Raw genomic sequence first — 6,089 nt, 5'->3', positions numbered from 1 at the left:
CCCAGGTCCGAGAGACCTTGCCGCCAGAGCCCCAGGTCCGAGAGCCCCAGTCTCCAGAGCCCCAGTCTCCAGAGCCCCAGTCTCCAGAGCCTCTTGCCCGACCCCCAGAGATGATCCGCCCGCCTTGAGAGACCCTCGCTCGACCTCCAGAGAGGATCCGTCGTCCTTGTGGACCGACCCCCAGGGAGGCTCCGTCGGCCTGGTCGTCCTCGTGGCCAATCCCCAGGGAGGCCCTGTCGGCCTGGTCGTCCTCCAGTTCGCCCCCTCCAGTTCCTTAAGATAAGACGGTGCCTGGCCAGCTTTGTAGGTGAGTAGCAGAATTTTTAATTCTATTCTTGATTTAACAGGGAGCCAGTGCAGAGAAGCTAAAACCGGAGTAATATGATCTCTTTAATTAGTTTTTGTTAGAACACGTGCTGCAGCATTCTGGATCAACTGTAAAGATCTAAGAGACCTATTAGAGCAGCCTGATTATAACGAATTCCAGTAATCTAGTCTAGAGGTAACAAATGCATGAACTAGTTTTTCTGCATCACTTTGAGACAGGATTTGCCTGATTTTTGAAATGTTACATAAATGAAAAAAGGCTGTCCTTGAGATCTGTTTCATATAAGAGTTAAAAGACAGATCCTGATCAAAGATAACTCTGAGGTTCTTAACGGTAGTGCTGGATGCCAGAGCAATGCCATCTAGAGAAACTATATTGTTAGATTATTGATTTTGAAGGTGATCTGGGCCTAGTAGAATAACTTCAGTTTTGTCGGAGTTTAACATCAAGAAGTTACAGGTCATCCAGGTTTTATGTCCTTAAGACATGCTTGAAGTTTAGAGAACTGGTTAGTTTCATCTGGCTTAATCGATAGATATAACTAGGTATCATCTGCATAACAATGAAAGTTTATTGAGTGTTTTCTGATAATATTCCCTAAAGGAAGCATATATAAGGTGAATAAAATTGGTCCAAGAACAGACCCTTGTGGAACTCCGTGATTGTTTACATATACAAACTGAGATCGGTCTGATAAATACGACTTAAACCAGCTAAGTGCGGTTCCTTTAATGCCTATTAGATGCTCCAGTCTCTGTAATAAGATTTGATGGTCAATGGTATCGAATGCAGCACTAAGGTCTAGCAATACAAGTACAGAGACAAGTCCTTTGTCTGAAGCTATTAGAAGGTCATTGGTAATTTTCACCAGTGCTGTCTCTGTGCTATGATTCACTCTAAATCCTGACTGAAAATCCTCAAATAAACTATTATTATGCAGAAAGTCACACAGCTGGTTTGCTCCTGCTTTCTCAAGGATCTTAGAGAGGAACGGAAGGTTAGATATAGTCTATAGTTAGATATAGGTCTATAGTTAGATATAGTCTATAGTTAGATATAGGTCTATAGTTAGCCAACACCTCTGGATCAAGAGTAGGTTTCTTAAGAAGAGGTTTAATTACAGCTAGTTTGAAGGCCTGTGGTACATGGCCCGTTAGTAAAGACAGATTGATCATTTCTAATAAAGAATTGCTAATTAAAGGTAAAACTTCCTTAAGCAGCCTAGTCGGAATCGGGTCTAAGAGACAGGTGGAAGGTTTAGACTTAGAAATAGTTGAATTGTTGAAGGTCGATGGGTGAAAAGCCATCTAAATATATTTCAGGTTCTACAGCTGTTCCTAAGGTTTCTGTATTTGAGGATCGATCGGTACTGGTTGAGGGCAGTAGATTATTAATTTTGTCTCTAATAGTTAGAATCTTATCATTGAAGAAGTTCATGAAGTCACTACTACTGAGGTTTATAGGAATACACGGCTCAACAGAGCTGTGACTCTCTGTCAGCCTGGCTACAGTGCTGAAGAGAACCCTGGGGTTGTTCTTATTTTTCTTTATTAATGCTATTCAGCATTAATAAAGAAACAACGCTGGGTCCATCACGTTAACTTTAGTGGCCTCTGGGCGACGTAATCGGGTGTTATTACCGCCGACGTGAATAACAATCGTACTGTATTTACGTTTAGCCTTAGCCAGCAGTTTCAAATGGGATTCTATGTCGCCTGCTCTGGATGCAGTTAACTATGGCCCCTGTCTTCGCTACAAAGCAAAGTATAGTTTTCCTCATAACTTAAAATGTTTTTAAATAATTTGCCTTAGATGTATTCAAACGGCCCACACTGAGCTGACAAAGATGGAATTGGTGAAGATAGCGGAAGGATACACGTGTGACTAGTCTGGTTTTCAAAATAGGATGTTAACAAGGGTACATACAACATACATATATGGAATTAAGATAAGTGATTATAATCCGAAGAAGTATTAACATGTGTCCCTTATGAATTAATAAATCCATTAAATTGAGACGCAATGGTCTTCATTTTTTGATTTTTCTGTTGCAAAAAAAAGAGTAATTATTTCTGACTACACAACACAAAATCAAGCATTTATACCATCTTCAGTTTCATCACTTCACAAGTGTCTTCTGTAGCAGATCATGATCTCCAGGTTGTTACATGTCTAGAGAGCTGTCAGGACTCCCTGCAGCAATAGCTACATAATTGGTAAATACTATTTTACGCAAGGGATGTTCAGCTCCATCCTGTAACATACTGTGTCATCATGCACACCGCTGTAGTTAATTTACATGACCAGCACATGTTAGGCCTTCTTTACAGAAAGCAACTGAACACATAATGTCCATTTAAGATTATAAAATCCATCACCATCAGGCAAGGTTCCTTAGGTTGTGTTCAACAGTGATCTGCAGTAGATTACTGATTGTTCATTCTGCAAACACACTTTATCAGTGAGTGTAACTTTGTGTTGGGTGTCAGAGCTCTGCTGCTGCTACCAGTCTCTACATGCAGGAATACCTCCTCTCATTCTTCTCTCCTCATGCCTTTCCTTCCTATCCCTCCCCCTTAGTTTCTTCCCTCTCCTCTCACATCTCTCTTTCTCTCTATTTTCTGAATCTTATCAGTTATTCCTCCACTGTGGCTAAATCCCAGGAAGATCTTTCCAGGAAGGCCTTAACTTTTCTGTTTTTTTCACAGTGGTGAGTTTTGACACTGTTGACACACCAAAAGATATAAAAGAAAAGAAAAGAAAAAAAGGACAAGAGAACATCTAAGGTGGATATCACATAACTGGATAGCTGAGACCTTTGTTACATGTCATTTCCCTCTGTCCCTTATTCTTTCCTGTCTTTTTCGACACCATAAACTGTCCAATAAAGAAATGAAATGCAAGAATAAACAGATGTGCCTACTGAAGTGCTCATTTACATATTATTATCCCCAAAGAAAGTCCACATATAATAATAGATCTTGGTGTAATAGCATCATTTTCAGTTTCCATTGTTAAGCTATAACGGTGTCGTTAAAAGACACATTGTGTTGATTTCCAGGTTCAAACTTGTATTTTGGGTTTCTACTAGAACATGTTTAATAGCTTTAATGTTTAAAAGATTTTAATTTTTTCTTATACTGTCTGTCTTAATATACCTTTATTCACCCTCTGTCTAAAACGCTCTGTTTTGGCTCATTTCAATGGAATTGCGTTGCTAGGCAACAGCTTGGGTCCATGTTTACTTCCTGTCAGCTGATGTCATACAGATACAATGCAACAGGAAGTAACCTGGGAGACATTTATAATTATGTTCAAAACTCGTTTACAGCTCAGGTTCTGATTCAGGGTTTATTTATTGTCAACAAAACGCAGTTCTAGCTCATTTGCTACAGAAAGAAAAACATGACAAACAACACTAACTAAAACACTAATGCATTCCTGTTCATCAGGAGGAATGGAAACAACAACAAAAACAAACAAAAACTTTGATTGAGACGAAAACACAATATGGGGTATGTGTATTCCTCCACGGATTCAATACTTTCACAGTACTTGTAGACCTGTGATTCAAATGGAATCTAATAAAATGTTAATTTGAAACAGACCACAGTGGATAATTTGTGTTCCCACGTGAATGCGGCGACAGAAGGACCTTGGATTCTTGGATCTGCTGGTGCTAAACCGGGGCTGGAAGCTGACAAGTGGTTCATGTGATAACACTGATAGAATGTCAACAAGCCAAATATAAAACAGTTGGCCAATTCACTATTGTTGGCTGCTCCTCAGCTATGTGTGAGAGACAGACGTGAATAGGAAGTGAGCCGACAGAGAGCCACTGTGCAGTTTGGGCTGGATGGGATGGATGCTTTGAACGCATGCTTCTGTGACTCATAAAGCAAACACACAGACAGAACATGAGCCGGTACTGTGTGACTCCCATCTATTTTAATATTTGGTTTGTACTGGTTAACCTAAAACTGCACTGTACAGTGACTTATCACACTCTGTGGTCTGATCCATGATGACCATTTAGTCCACATTTAAATAACCTCAGATGAAACTTACAACTCATCTTGAACTCGGTAACTAAAATGAGTTTAATGTCAAGATGAAACAACCAAACAAACATTGAAGCTGAGAAGGAAACTTGGTTGGTTGGCCAAGACTTCAATACCCATAAATCCTTGGTGATGTTAGTTACGACTTTGCAAACCAACTTACTTGCATTCACGTGCTTTACTGTAAGAAGATTGAAAAAGCAGACTCTTTGATATTACATTTGTAAAGTTTTTATTAATGCACTTATCCACTGGTTAATTATCATCCAGGGAAAATTGAATTGTTTAAATCAGATCTATATTGTAACAAAATTTCAACGTAGGAAATTCTTTATCTTTTTGATATTATCAACAGATCACATGATACTAAAACCAACAACGCTGTTAGTCCATTTCTCAAAGGATGCAACTGGAACTATTTGCATTCTAATACTTTTCAACTTAAATACTTCAAACCTGTTAAATGGTAAACAAAAACATTTTTAATTTCAATTTCAAGATAATAGTCCCACAGTGGGAAACTTTGGAATGTTATTAAATGATAATACCACTGATATACCTCTATTCACAGGAAGATTTTATTCAATCATCTCTAGATATGCACTTTTTTTTTTAATGATACAGCATCATTTCATAATTTAAAGCAAATTATTTCGCAGACCCCACTTTGAGAATCACTGGTGTGAAAGGGTTGTGGTATAAAAGGTTAAAGAAAGTTGGATTTAGTTTATTGAACCAGAAAGCCCCAGTTAGAGGTGAAATAATGTTGTGAGACCAGACCTCTTTTTCTTCTCTCAACAGAGATCTACAGTTACCCTGCTAGAGTTTAGAGCTCCCCTCTCCTCTTCTCTCAGGACATCTTAAGAAAAAATAAACCAATTAGTTCTTACTGTAACACGCAGCAAACTGGAGTTTATTTGAACCTCACATCGAGTAAGAAATATTAAAAAGCAACACGTGGGAGAGGTATCAAAAGCATTGGAGGATGTTCCATCACGTCCTGTGTTTGTGAACGGGTTTGACCCTTGACCTCCACTCCAGTACAGTACAGTGGTGTTGCAGAAAGGAGTGGGAGACAGGAATGCTTGTGACCTGCCACTTCTCACAGAAAGGTCCAAAAAGGAAACAAATAAGAATGAATAGCAGAAAAAAATTCAAGGATAAACTCTCCTTAAGGGGGAGAGAAAAAAAATACCTTAAGACTGATTTTGCAGCCTGACAATTCTCAAAATGTTGGTGTATCAGAGCATGTAAGAGAATTCCTATAAGGGAAGGTGTTAATGTCTTTGTTTTTCCCCACTATCTTGAGCAGGTCAAAATAAAACTGTGTGTTAAGTTTGAAAGGTGACACTTATGTGAGTCTATCAGCATGTAGCAGCGAGTGTATTTGTGTGCTTGTCTATAGGCAGGTCCTCTGGAAAACAATTCCGAGGACCACACCCATCTTAAAGTGTGTGTCTACTCCACTCACGTTAGCCGACTTGTCCTTATACGGTCATACCCACAGCTCGGCTCATGGTTGGTTAAAAGAAAAAAAGCATTTTGATAGAGGCACACACCTGTTAAGGCTTGCACACACACTCATGACTAAAGCAATGGTCCCTCTACATGCATTGATACGGAGTGAGATCGCTGCTAATAATGCCATTAAATGAACACAATTACTGTTTCCTTATGTATTCAATAATTTTTCCAGAATT

Source organism: Anoplopoma fimbria, chromosome 4 (assembly GCF_027596085.1).
Source record: "Anoplopoma fimbria isolate UVic2021 breed Golden Eagle Sablefish chromosome 4, Afim_UVic_2022, whole genome shotgun sequence".
NCBI lineage: Eukaryota > Metazoa > Chordata > Actinopteri > Perciformes > Anoplopomatidae > Anoplopoma > Anoplopoma fimbria.
This window is presented reverse-complemented; position numbering follows the sequence as displayed.